The following is a 13220-nucleotide window of genomic DNA, read 5'->3' as shown; positions in this document are numbered from 1 at the left end:
CTGCGCGATGTCCCGATGGCTTGCCTGGCTTACCCCCTCAGTCAAAGGCGCCGCATCCTGGCCGCAACCTTAACATGGCCGCCATGGCGGGCCACAAAATGGAGGAAGCTCGACTTCCGGCAGGGGGGCCGCACTTTCAGCGATGGTAGTGGCAGATTCGCCAGCGCCAGGAGCGTTTCAGCCGCTGGAAAATAAGTAGGCCTTCCTTTTCGCTTTCCCACGGGCTGCTGCCGACGGAGCTGCCGTGCTCACGGGACCCACATTGTTTTCCTGTTCTCCGGAGGTGCTCGGCAACATGACGAAAGCGCTGCTGGACGCCGCGCGCCCGCTTCAGCTGTGGCCGGTGGGGCCGCGATGGCGTCCGGGCGGGGGCCCTCCCAAGATGCCGTGCATGACCGCGGTGCTGCAGGGTCGCTTAGGGGTCTGGGTCCCAGGCACCCACCTCAGAAGGTGCCCGAGGCTCGTGAGTGCTGGGCGGCGCGCGTCTCCGTCTGGCCCGTGGCCTCCCCACGTGGGGCTCTGACTCAGCGCTTTTGGGTCAGAAGGTCAGGAGCTGGAGGGCCACGGGTCCTGCGGGTAGACAGCCCATTTATGCCAGGACGGGAGGCGAACATTCCCCTTTGTGTGCCTGGAGCCCCCGGCGGCGGCGGGACGTCTTCCTGCCAGGAACGTGACAGCGAGGCCATGTCGCCCCTCAGCTCACGTGTGTGGTGCTGGGAGTTAGCACCCTGGGGAGTGCAAGGGTACCATTCCCGACAAGCTCAGGGGCTGCTCAGCCTGCCGGCCCCTCCCTGGTGCGAGGCCTCTCCAGGTGCGGCCCTGGGGCTGGAGGAGCGCCACCCACGCTCGGCGCAGCCTCAGGTGCTGGGCACTAACCGAAAACATGCCGACCAGCAGTACCCGTTTCTTGAAAATTCGCTGCACTATGTTAAATTACCACCATTATCAATGGAAGGGTACTAAAGTCCATGGTATATATGGTTTTGATTTGCATTTCTATAGGGACTAATTATGTTGAGCTCTTTTCGTGTGCCTGTGAGCCATTTGTATGCCTTTGGAGAAATTTATATTTATATCTTTTGCATATACTTTGATTAAACCATTAATTTTTAGTTATTGGGTCATGAGTTCTTTATATATTCTAGACAGAAGTCTCTTAATAGATAAACTTAATAGAAATCTCTTAATAGGAGATATTTTCTCCTATTCTGTAGGTTGCCTTTTTACTTTCTTGCTGATGTCCTTTGAAACACAATTTTTTTTTTTTGAAGTCCAATTATGTGTTTTTGCTTTTGTTGCTTGTGGTTTTGTTGGCATATCCAAGAAACCATTGCCCACTTCAAGGACACAGAGATTTTCACTTACAAGAGTTTTATAATTTTAACTCTAGCATTTAAGTCTTTAATCTATTTTGAGTTAATTCTTGTGTGTTATATGAGTTAGGAAACAATCTAACTAAATTATTATGCATGTGAATGTCCAGTTGTGCCAACATAGTTGTTGAAAACAAGTATTTTCTTACTGAATTGTCTCGGTACCCTTCTTGAAAATCAGATACCATAAACATGAAGGTGTTGTTCCTGTACACTCAGTTTTCTGTCATTGATCTATGTATTTTCGTCCTTACACCTATATCATACTGTCTTGCTTACTGTAGCTTTGTAATGAATTTGTAAAGTCATGGTATGAATCTTCCAACTTTGTTCTTTTTAAAAATTTTTTATTCTATTCTCAGTCCCTGGGATTTTCATATAAATTATAGTTAGCTTATCCATTTATACAAAAAGATTACCTGCGCTTTTGATACAAATTATAGGACTCTGTAGACTAGTTTAACAATAGTAGTCTTCCAACCTATGTATCTGAGGTGTCTTTATATTTATTTGGGTCTTTTGAAATTTGTTTCAACAATATTACTTTTCAGATGGAACTTTTCATCTCTTTTTTAAAACGTACACCTTTTATTTTTAGTTTTTGATGCCTTTACAAATGGCATTGTTTTCCTAATTTTATTGTTTGCTTCTTCATTGTAAATTCATTTATTGTATTTATCTTGTACCTGGCAACATTGATGAATTCATTTATTAATTCTAATAAATTTTTAATGGAATTTTAGAATTTTCTGGACAGAAAATATAGTTTTCCTTTTCAGTCTAGATGTCTTTTCTATAATTTGCTGTAAGCCCTAGCTAAAACCTCCAGTATAATGAATAGAAATAGTGAGAGGGGACATTCTTATCTTGTTCTTGATTTTAGGGAAAAAAGCATCCAATCTTTCACTATTAAATTTCATGTTTGCTGTAGGTTTTTCATAGATGCTGTTTAATCAGATTGTGGAAAGTTCCTAGATTGTCGATGGTCACAAGATGATCATGTGGTTTTTGTTCTTTGGTCTACTCATTTGGTTTAGATAAGTAGATCTTTATTTACATTAATAGATTTTCAGTTGTTAATCCAACCTTGCATTCCTAGAATAGATCCCACTTGAGCATGATGTATTATTCTTTTAACAATAGCTCAGTTTACTATTGTCTTAACAGAAGTTCTCAATACTAAACGACTTTTCTCTCTCTTTTTTTTTTTTTTGTGATGCTGGGGATTGAACTCTGGGCCTTCACCAAATGACTTTAAAAAATTTTTTATCTTCAGGCAGATGAAAATGATTATGCATACAGTTCAGCAACCCAAAGTATGCTCAGTGACAGCTGGAAGACATCTGTAAATATTTGTGGATTGATTAAAACTCCTGGAGTTTGGGACCCTTTTGTGAAGAGTTATGTAGAGGTAAGTAGACTTTTCATAAAATTGTATTGGTTTTATTTTTGTCTTAAGCCTATGCAGAGATTGCATGCCTAATTATCTTTATTGATCAGGAGGAAATTTAATGGAAAAAAAATGTAAATCTAACTAAATAAATAGAAAAAGAGTATGGCATATTTCTTTCTTGGTCTAAATAATTCGGGTTTTTTGTGGGGAGGAGGTGGTGGCAGGTACCAGGGATTGAACTCAGGGACACTCAACCACTGAGCCACATCCCCAGTTCTTTTTTGTATTTAGAGACAGGGTCTCACTGAATTGCTAACACCTCGCTTTTGCTGAGGCTGGCTTTGAACTCTGTCCTGCCTCAGCCTCCCAAGCTGCTGGGATTGCTGGTGTGCATCACTGCACCTAGCATTTTGTTTATTAATAAGCTGTTGATGTTACTTTTTTTTCATTAATGGATAAACTGTCTGGGCCTTCACCAAATGACTGATCACCAAATGGTGATCAAGATGAAGCCTGAAAGATAGCCAAATATCTACAAAGTAAATAACAATATAATTGTAAGTGTCTGTTCTGTATTATTCTTGTTGAGCTTAAAAGCTGAAAGATCTTTTATGATTTGGTGGGATATAAAAAGAAGTGAACAAAAAACCTGAATCTAGGTCACAATATATGAGATGAAGAATAATGGCTTTTAGAAAGTTTATGAAGATTCTCTATCATCTCACAGTCATTGTAAAAAGGCCATTTGTGGGCAGTGGATATAGCTCCGTGGTAGAGTGCTTGCTCAGCATGTGTGAGGTACTGGGTTCGATCCTCAGCACCACATTTAAAAAATAGTAAATATATAAAATAATGGTATTGTGTAAAATATTTTTTTAAAAAATATATTTTTTAAAAAAGTCATTTGTCAGAGGGCTTTGATACTGAAAAATAGGAATAAATTTTCAAAATAAATCATTCTTTGAAAATTTGAGTACTTAAAGTGCTGAACATGAAAAGATGGAAACAAAATGGAAGAAGCTATAATTGTTATGCACTCTTTTGTGACTGAAGTTATTAATGGGGCACTGAGGTTAGTAAGCATCATATTTTAGTCATTAATATTTTTGCTATGAAGCTGGGTGAGGTGGGATTACACTCCTGTAATTCCAGCAGCTGGGGAGGCTGAGGCAGGAGGATCACAAGTTCCAAGCAGCCTCAGCAAAGGCAGGGTGTGAAGCAGAGACAGGTGAGACCCTGTCTCTAAATAAAATACAAAATAGGGATGGGGATGTGTCTCAGTGGTCGAGTTCCCCTGAGTTCGATCCCTGTCCCCCCACCCCCAAATTGTATATATTCTTGCTTTGAGGCCATGAATTTCTTATAGGAATAGTTCTTATGTTGAAATTACTATTTTTTTTTTCAGTAACAAAATAGCACAAGGAAAAATGAACTTTATAGTGTTCTATTTTAAGGTGATTTTTTTCATAGATGATGTAACATATATGCTAGTGGAAGCATGTTCCTTCTGTGGTACTATTTGTCAATTTTGTACTCAGCAATGAAGTTGTGTATTATCTTTTGTATCTTATAAAATTCAGCTAAGATATTATAACTTATTTTATATAGATGTTGGAATTCTATGGTGATCAAGATGAAGCCCGAAAGATACTTACTAATTATGCTTATGATGAAAAGTTCCCATCAAATCCGAATGCCCATGTATACTTATACAATTTTCTTAAGAAGGAAAAGGCACCAAGAGCGAAACTGTTAAGTGGGCTTAAGGTATAGATTTTTTATTTCACTATTTGAACAGTTTTGGAGGTTTATGTTCAGACATTTCGGGGTTATTGTTTTCTAACTTTTTATATTATAGCACTCATAGAAAATGACATTGTATGAATAGTATGCTTAGGTATACAGAGAAAGTTGCTCCCTCTGCAGGCTCTAGGAAGACACTCTACTTCTAAGGAGAGAGGATCTGTGTTTTAGAAACCCTTTGCCACTCTAGTTGGAGAATTCTGCATTTTTTTTTAAATCAACGATTGAAATTTAACTTATATATAGTAAGTGTACTTATTGCAAGCATATGCTTGGATGTGTCTTAACATATATCCATGTTACTTTCATAATAATATAATATAAAGCATTACTGTCACTCCCAAAAGTTCTTTATTTCACAACCCATTACCCACATATTCCTGCCTTCAGGCAGTCACTGGTCTGCTTTTTGAAATCATGGATTAATTTTATCTTTTCTGGATTTTCATATGAATGTAATCTTAGTTTTATACTTTTTTTTTTTTGTTTGTGGAGGGTGTCTGGCTTCTCTTACTCAGCATGTTGTTGAGTTTTTGCCATGATGTTGTTTTAGCAATTTATTAATGCTGAGTAATACTTCATTTTTATACATTAAATTTTTGATGAACATTTGGCTTTTTGACTGTTATGAATAATGTTGCTAAGAACATTCGTGTATTTCTGTGAGTGCACACATATTTTTGTTTTTCTTGGGTAGCTGTGTAATTGCTGAGTAAGGAAAATAGATATTTAACTTCTTAAGAAATCATCAGCTGTTTTTTGAAGTGATTGATTGTACCATTAACATTCCCACCATCTATGTTTCAGAGTTCAGCTTCTCTACATCCTGTCCAACATTCGATATTGTTTGATATTCTATATTTTGGGGGGGTTGTAGCCATTTTAGTTATGTCTGTTTTACATTTCTTCCAACAATGCATGAGGTTTTTAGTTTTTCTACATTGTTGCCAACTCTTAACTTTTTTTAATTTTGATAGTAGCTATTCTAGTAGTATTGTATTCCAGTAGTGTGGTGTCTCATAATAATGGCTTGTGATGCTAGGACATCTTTTTATGGCCATTTATCATCTTTGAAGAGATGTCTGTTCCAAGTATTCAAGTCCTTTGCCCTTTTTTGAATTGGATTGTTTGGTTTTGGTGTATTGAATTGTAGAAATTTGTGTGTCAGGATTAAGCACAGGGCCTCAGATATACTATGGGTGCTGTAAACTGCACCCCCATCTCCTATAGTAGTTCTTTATATATTTAGTGGTCAGTTTTTAATCTGCTGTTTTAGAGAAGAAAGAAGAAAGGTTCTTTTCAGCCTATACAGATGACTAACAGAAATTCTTATCTGTTAGTCTTCTTTTAAAAGTCGATTAGGAAATCAGTAGGGTGAACATTTATTCTTAAGACAAGATAGACTTAGGGAGAAATGCTGTTTTCCTTTTGAGAAGTACAGTATTGGGATCTAAGAGCTCAAATTGTTGGGTTTAATAGCAGATTGGGTATGACAAAAGAGAGGGTTAGTGTAATGTGTAGAAAAAGCAGCCTAAAGGACAGAGCAAAAAAGGGTGGAGAGTGCAAAAAAGATTGTATTGGGGGCTGGGTTTGTGGCTCTGTGGTAGAGCGCTTGCCTAGCATATATGAGGAACTGGGTTCAATCCTCAGCACCACACAAATATAAAATAAAGACATTGTGCCAACCTAAAACTAAAAATACTAAAAAAAAAAATAAAAATTAAAAAAAAAGATTGTATTGGGGACTTGGTGAAAACATCTGATACCTTTAATTGAAGTTTTGGAGGAGGCAGAAAATGGGAGAAAAACAAATAATAATAAAAATATATATGTATTTGAACAGTAAATGGCTAAGAATTTTCTAAAGTTGATGGAGAAATTTTTAAAAAATATATATTTATTTATTTTGTTATATATGACAGAAGAATGCATTTTAATTCATATTACACATATAAAGCAGGATTTTCATGTCTCTGGTTGTACACAAAGTAGAGTCACACCATTTGTGTCTTCATACATATACTTAGGGTAATGATGTCCATCTTATTCCTCTGTGTTTCTTACCCCCATACGCCCTCCCTTCCCTTCCCCTCCCCTTGCCCTATCTAAAGTCCCTCCATTCCTCCCATGCTCCCACCACCTCTCCCTATTGTGGATCAACATCCTCATATCAAAGAAAACATTTGGCATTTGTTTTTTTGAGATTGGCTTACTTCACTTAGCATGATGTTCTCCAACTCCATCCATTTACCTGAAAATGCCATGATTTTATTCTCTCTTAATGCTGAGTGATATTCCATTGTGTGTGTGTGTGTATATACCACATTTTCTTTATCCATTCATCTACTGAAGGGCATTTAGCTTGGTTCCACAATGTAGCTAATTGTGAATTGTGCTACTATAAAAATTGATGTGACTGTGTGTCTATAGTATACTGTAATCGGAGTCTTGGAAAAGGCAGGGTATAAACCAGAGTGGGATATAGCTGGGTCAAATGGTGGTTCCATTCCCAGTTTTCCTAGGAATCTTTCTGATGGAGAAATTTTATAATTCTGATGGTCTTTTATTTGATCTGGGTACTGGTCACCTGGGTGTGTTAAATTTTGTGATGATTTATTCAGTGTCATAGGACTTATACCTTTCTAGTACATACATTTCAATTAAAAAGTTAAAACTAAGTGACTTGAGCCGTATACAATGTAATTTTGGTAGGAACCAAGTTTTAATAATATTCTCTGATACGGGTATGTTGATCTTTATTATTGAACCTGGTTGATTAAATTTTTACAAATTATTAAGAGAAGTTAACAAACTATTTTCTGTTTTGTTGGGAATTATTTCATTTTAAGTTCAAAGTACTTTGGAAAGTAGACAGTGAATTTGTTTAGTATTATGTGTATTGAAATGAGAAATAATTTAAAATTTTGGGGTTTTGTATATTCATAAAAATAGTCCTTGTTTTCAGAGAGGAAAACCTGTAAATTTGTTCCTGTTGTGTAGAAGAATTGTTAAATTGTGGGCTGGGGTTGTGGCTCAAGTGATAGAGTGCTTGCCTAGCATGTGTGAGGCACTGGGTTCAATCCTCAGCACCACATAAAAAAAGATATTGTATCCACCTAAAACAAAAAATAAATACTTTAAAAAAATTGTTAAATTGTTTACCCAAATAACTTTAGGGTACTGTGTTCCTAAATCCAGTCTCCAAAATTGTTGCCCCTTTTTGAATTTTTGTTTTATGTATTATATAAAAGCATTTCACAATATCTTATATGTAATGTGTATATAAAACTTTGTAATCTGTGATCTCTTCTGATTGGTATTTTCTGTGTGATTTCTCCCCCCCCAACCCCCAGTCCTTGCTTCTGAAAATAAATTATTTTAAGTGTGGTAAATATTGTAGCTATGTATAAGATACAAATTAAGAATTCTCCCCATCTGTTTCTTCTGATAATCTTGTCTATCATGTTAGCAGGATTTTTATTTTAAAAAATTCTTTACAGAGAATACTTTTTATACCCAAGTTAAAATTGGATCAAAGCAAAATATCTTTTAAATCCTTGAATAACTTACTGAGAGTATATTAACCAATGAGAGCTTTATTTGAACATAAGCTGAAATTTGAGAAATGTCTTTGTATAACTTACAAGATTATTTTTTTCCCGAATTTGTATCAGATTGTACCCTCCCATAGACTGATGTTAGAATTCCATATGTTACTTAGAAAATCAGGTAAACAAGTTTTTGTTTTATGCCTCTTTGTACAGATAAGCTATAGTCAAGGAATTAACCAACTATGTCCCAGTGGCCAAATTGACCTCATGCCTGTATTTATAAATCCAGTTCCATTAGAACTTATTTATTTATGTATTTTCTATAGCTGCTTTTGCACTATAATGGCAGAACTAGTGGTTGTAATAGAGACTAGTATAGCTAGAATATTTATTATCTGACCCTTTACAGAAGTTTGACTACTCCTGTTATAGAACATCAGTTCCCAATTGGAAAAAGAAAATTGCCTTCAAGTTATGTAATTTCACTTTGTTTTAATGCCTCCTGAACTTCAGTATAGAAAATAACATGCTTCTTAAATGAAAATCAGTCCACTAATCCAAATAAATCAGTGCAAAGATTGCATCGGTTTTTTACCTAAGGGAAGAGAATGTTCCAAAGATGGGAAAATAGGGCAGGGACTTTAACTCATGTTCTCCATAGTATATGAGTTAGTGCATATAATCAATATAGGGATCAAACTGAACACTTGGACCTCATTAGCATGTTTGATATTATTGAGCGTTCTTCTGATTTATTTCAGGAATATGAGCATAATGAATTGTTTTAAATCATTAACCAAACTAGAAGGCTTACATAATTTGTTTTCATCAGCTGTACATGCCTTTCTAGCTTTATGCACTTCTTCAATCAATACCTTATTTAAACCTGAACTGTTATGAATGTTGCAGAAAAAGAAGAACTCCATAAATTGGGGTTGAAAGTATTGTTTGGAGTCCTGGATTTTGCTGGATGCACTAAGAACATACCTGCATGGAAATATTTGGCTAGATATCTGAGACAGCTCTTAATGGAGTGAGTAATAAACACAGCATTTATTTGCTTGTACTTTTGGATTTCTTCAGCTCTTTTCTTCTGAGTGTCAGAAGCTAGAAAATGCAAAGTCACAAACTTAACATACAACAATTCTCTCCAGATACTGTGTACTATCAAATACTACATCTTGTAAGTCCATTGTGAGCTGGATATGTAAAACTTTACCTATTTTTTGGCAGAATAAAGGATATCACAAAATTGTTTATATATTAATTTTAGTTGTATAAGGTACCCAGGGTAAGTGGAAACTTGTTTCAGACTTAAACTGATCTCGGGAGAAAAAATGTATATCTTAGTCTATTTGGGTTTCTGTAACAAAATATCATAATTTGGGTGGCTTTTATATAACAAATTTATTTTCACAAGTTCTGGAGGCTAGGAAGTCCAAAGTGAAGGTACCAGCAGTATCATTGTCTGATAAAGAACAAGATTCTCAGTTCATAGAGGGTTCCTTCTATGGTGGAAGGGAGCAAGGCAATTGCCTGGGGCTTCTCTTAAAAGATCACTAATTTAGGTCATGATTCATCTCCTCATGTCCTAATTATTTTCAGTGGTGATTAGGTTTTTAATATTTATTATTTTTTTAGTTATAGGTGTACAAATTATCTTTATTTTTATGTGGTGCTAAGGATTGAACCCAGTGCCCCACGCATGCTAGGCAAACGCTCTACCTCTGAGCCCAACCCCAGCCCGTGATTAGGTTTTAACATGAATTTTTGTGGAGGGTGGGCAAGCATTCAGATGGTACACTCAATGTAAACTCCTTTCAAATATAAAGGACTGTTTAAACCCCTGCTAAACCATAGGGCCTTTTTTTTTGCAGGGGAGGGGTTTGCCAGGGATTGAACTCAGGGGGCACTTGACCACTGAACCATATCCTCAGTCCTATTCTGTATATTATTTAGAGACAAAGTCTCTCATCCAGTTGCTTATTGCTATCCTCCTGCCTCAGCCTCTGAGCCGCTGGGATTATAGGGGTGTGTCACCACACCCAGCTACTATGGGGCTTTTGAAAGCCAAGAAACATAATGTTTGCTTTTTAAATTTCCAGAAGGTTTGCCACAGGAGACATACAGGTGCTAAATAAGTATATCCTCAAATTATTGATGAACATTTAGCATTGCTCTTCAGTTGTGAGATCCATGTATTTATGTATTTTATAATAATTTCATTTTAATTAAATTTTGGTAGCATATAATTTAAGGTTTTAAAGTAACTTTTAAATAATTATGATAGCATTTATTGAACATTTGCTGTGTACCAGATAGTGTAAAAGGAGCTTTATGTGAAACCTGCTTCTGGACTAGTTTAGTCCTAATAACAATGCCATGAAATAAGTATCATTTTTATCCTCAAGGAAATTGAGAATCACAGAGGTTAAGCAACCTGCTCAAGATCAATAGTAAATGGAATATCTGAAATTTAAAGAATTTTTACTTCAGAATCACTGCATCGCTTTACTGTAATGAACTGGCTATTTAGTTAAGAGGACATTAGAATGTGGAGATCAAAGAGAATTAAAAAGTATTTGATTTTATGTTATTGCTGATGTTAGTCTGGAAATAGCTTCCTATAGCTAAAATCAAATTCTAATGTACAGATTTGTCCCCATCACTGACCTTCCCTTTTGACATTTTTGTTTTTAGGAATCGTCTTGCATGGGTTCAAGAAGAATGGAATTCCAGGAAAAGCTGGTGGCCAACCTTTCACTTCAGCTACTTTTGGGCAAAAACTGATTGGAAGGAAGATACAGATTTGACCTGTGAGAAAGCTTTTGTAGCTGGAATACTGTTAGGAAAAGGTACATTTTTTATTTCTTTTAATTTTATCTTTTGTATATGACCATTCTTTGATTGTAGAACTTGTCTAATGTGGTCCATAAGGATTCTGGATGCTCAAGAAATAATTGTTGAGCTGGGCGTGCATGCCTGCAGTCCCAGTGGCTTTGGAGGCTGAGACAGGAGGATTGCAAGTTCAAAGCCCTCCTCGGCAAAAGCGAGACACTAAGCAACTCAGTGAGGCCTTGTCTCTAAATAAAATACAAAAATAGGGATGAGTGATGAGTATGTGGCTCAGTGGTTGAGTATTCCTGCATTCAATCAACAGTACCCCCCTAAACAACAACAACAAAAATAAAGAGTGGATCATGAGTTGGGAACTGGTAATGTGCTTATAAGGAATCCCCTAGAGTTAGAAACAGTGCTTTCATGTTGTTGATTGTGATTATTTCTCATGCTCTGACTTGGGTGTTGTTGGGGGCATTAAGATGCACTATGCAAGACTGTTTCACAATCACTGACTGCTTGGCCTTGTTGCATAGGTTTACTGAAACTGTCTACTAATCAAGAATGTTCTTTTATACCTCATTGTTCTTTAAATAATCTGTATTATATACACTTAAATGTTCCTGTAAGGAGAAAAATTCTCCTTAAGAATGCCTCCCATTAATTTGCTAAATAGTCCTCTTAAAAGGAATGAGAAATTGACTGTTTTTTATGGAATATTTTGGCCAATAAAACTCGTACCGGCTTTGTACGACTGAAATATTAAAGTTAGCCAGTACTGAAATGAAACTGCTACAAAATGTACAGAAATGATGTGTATGATGACAACTAGTAAGATATATTTTGCTTGCGAGTTTAAGGTGTCCTAAAGAGATTCTTCAGTTCCCTTGTTATCTTCTTCTACTTTATGAATTTGGAGTCCAAAGACCTGGACTAACTTTCTCATTCTCTACTCGTCATGTGACTTGGGTCAAGCAATTAAACTTTGGGATTGTCCAAAGGGATTTGGACACTGGGATTGTCCTTTGTGAAATATCAAGCGAACATCACATCAAAGGGCTTTATGAATTCTGAAGTTGTCCAGGAATATCAGGTGTTGTTATGCCTGAAAATGGGCACATCTCTCCTGTCTGGGTTGTTAGTGTGGAGAGAGTGAATCTATTAGAAAGCTGAGCTTTTTTTCCCCTCTTGTTCTGGTTATCAACATTACACCACAGTACTCAAATTCTGGTTGTGGTCTGCTTTTGCTTTGTGCTTAGAATGGGGTATGTTAGCTTTCTCCCCATTCTGTATGAGAAACAAGATGGGCCCCTTGCTCTGAGGAGGGACCTTTTCTGGTTGAAATTCAGCTATTTGGTTGCTTTGCTAGTTAAGATCTCTAGTGGATTTACAAAGGAGGTGTATTTTGTAGTTTGTTTACCTTTTTCTGACTGTGATAATGCCTTTTTGGTGACTTAGAAGCTAAAGTTGAGAGGGAAGTAGTACTAATTTGATCTTGGAGAATATTCCTTTAATGTACAAATATACATAATGATGTGTATATCACTATAGGGTTTGGGGAAAGAGAAGGAAAAAAGCTAAAATATATGCCTTAATTATAATGGATCAAAAACATCTTTGTGAAGTAATACATTTTATTGGTGGCAGCTCTTAGAATATGTGTGGGCCATACTGGTATATATAGAGTTGAAGCAAAAATTTCAAACTATACACATGTACTTTAAAATTTGGATGATAAGAATTAAAATTTTTTGCTCATTTTATTTTTTAGGTTGTAGATATTTTCAGTATATTTTAAAACAAGATCATCATGTGTTAAAAAGAAAATTAAGCGGATGAAGAAATCAGTGAAAAAATACAGTATTGTAAATTCAGGAGTCTGATATTAAATTTTATTTATTTCACAGTTGTAGCCACACTGTAGTAGCAGTAGATTGTTACTAAATGTATTTATTTGATAGTTTAAGAAAGTATGACTATAGAAAGTATTTATGACTATAGAAAGTATTTTTGTATTTTCTTTTACTGTAAGTTATAACTAGAAAAATAATGCCGCTGCCTTTGTTCCATGTAAATATATATACACACACATATTTTTTTGTAATGTAAAATAATAATGTAAAATAAAATAATAATAATGTTTTTATGGAATGATTCTCCAAGTGAAAAAATAAATGTTTAATTAGAGAATATAGCTCTGTAGCAGTTATTATTTGCAGATAACTTGCCTCTTGCTGTTATGTAATAAAATACAACTAGTGG

The 13220-nt window shown here is 36.0% G+C and overlaps 1 pseudogene; it reads left to right on the top strand.

Moving 5' to 3' along the window:
- Nucleotides 1-354: 354 nt before the first annotated feature.
- Nucleotides 355-12942, top strand: LOC143387305 (TATA box-binding protein-associated factor RNA polymerase I subunit A-like; annotated as a pseudogene).
- Nucleotides 12943-13220: the final 278 nt, after the last annotated feature.

The sequence above is a fragment of the Callospermophilus lateralis genome, unplaced genomic scaffold, assembly GCF_048772815.1.
Source record: "Callospermophilus lateralis isolate mCalLat2 unplaced genomic scaffold, mCalLat2.hap1 Scaffold_127, whole genome shotgun sequence".
Lineage (NCBI taxonomy): Eukaryota > Metazoa > Chordata > Mammalia > Rodentia > Sciuridae > Callospermophilus > Callospermophilus lateralis.
Note: the sequence above shows the minus strand (reverse complement) of the source record. Positions and strands in the feature narration are given on the sequence as shown.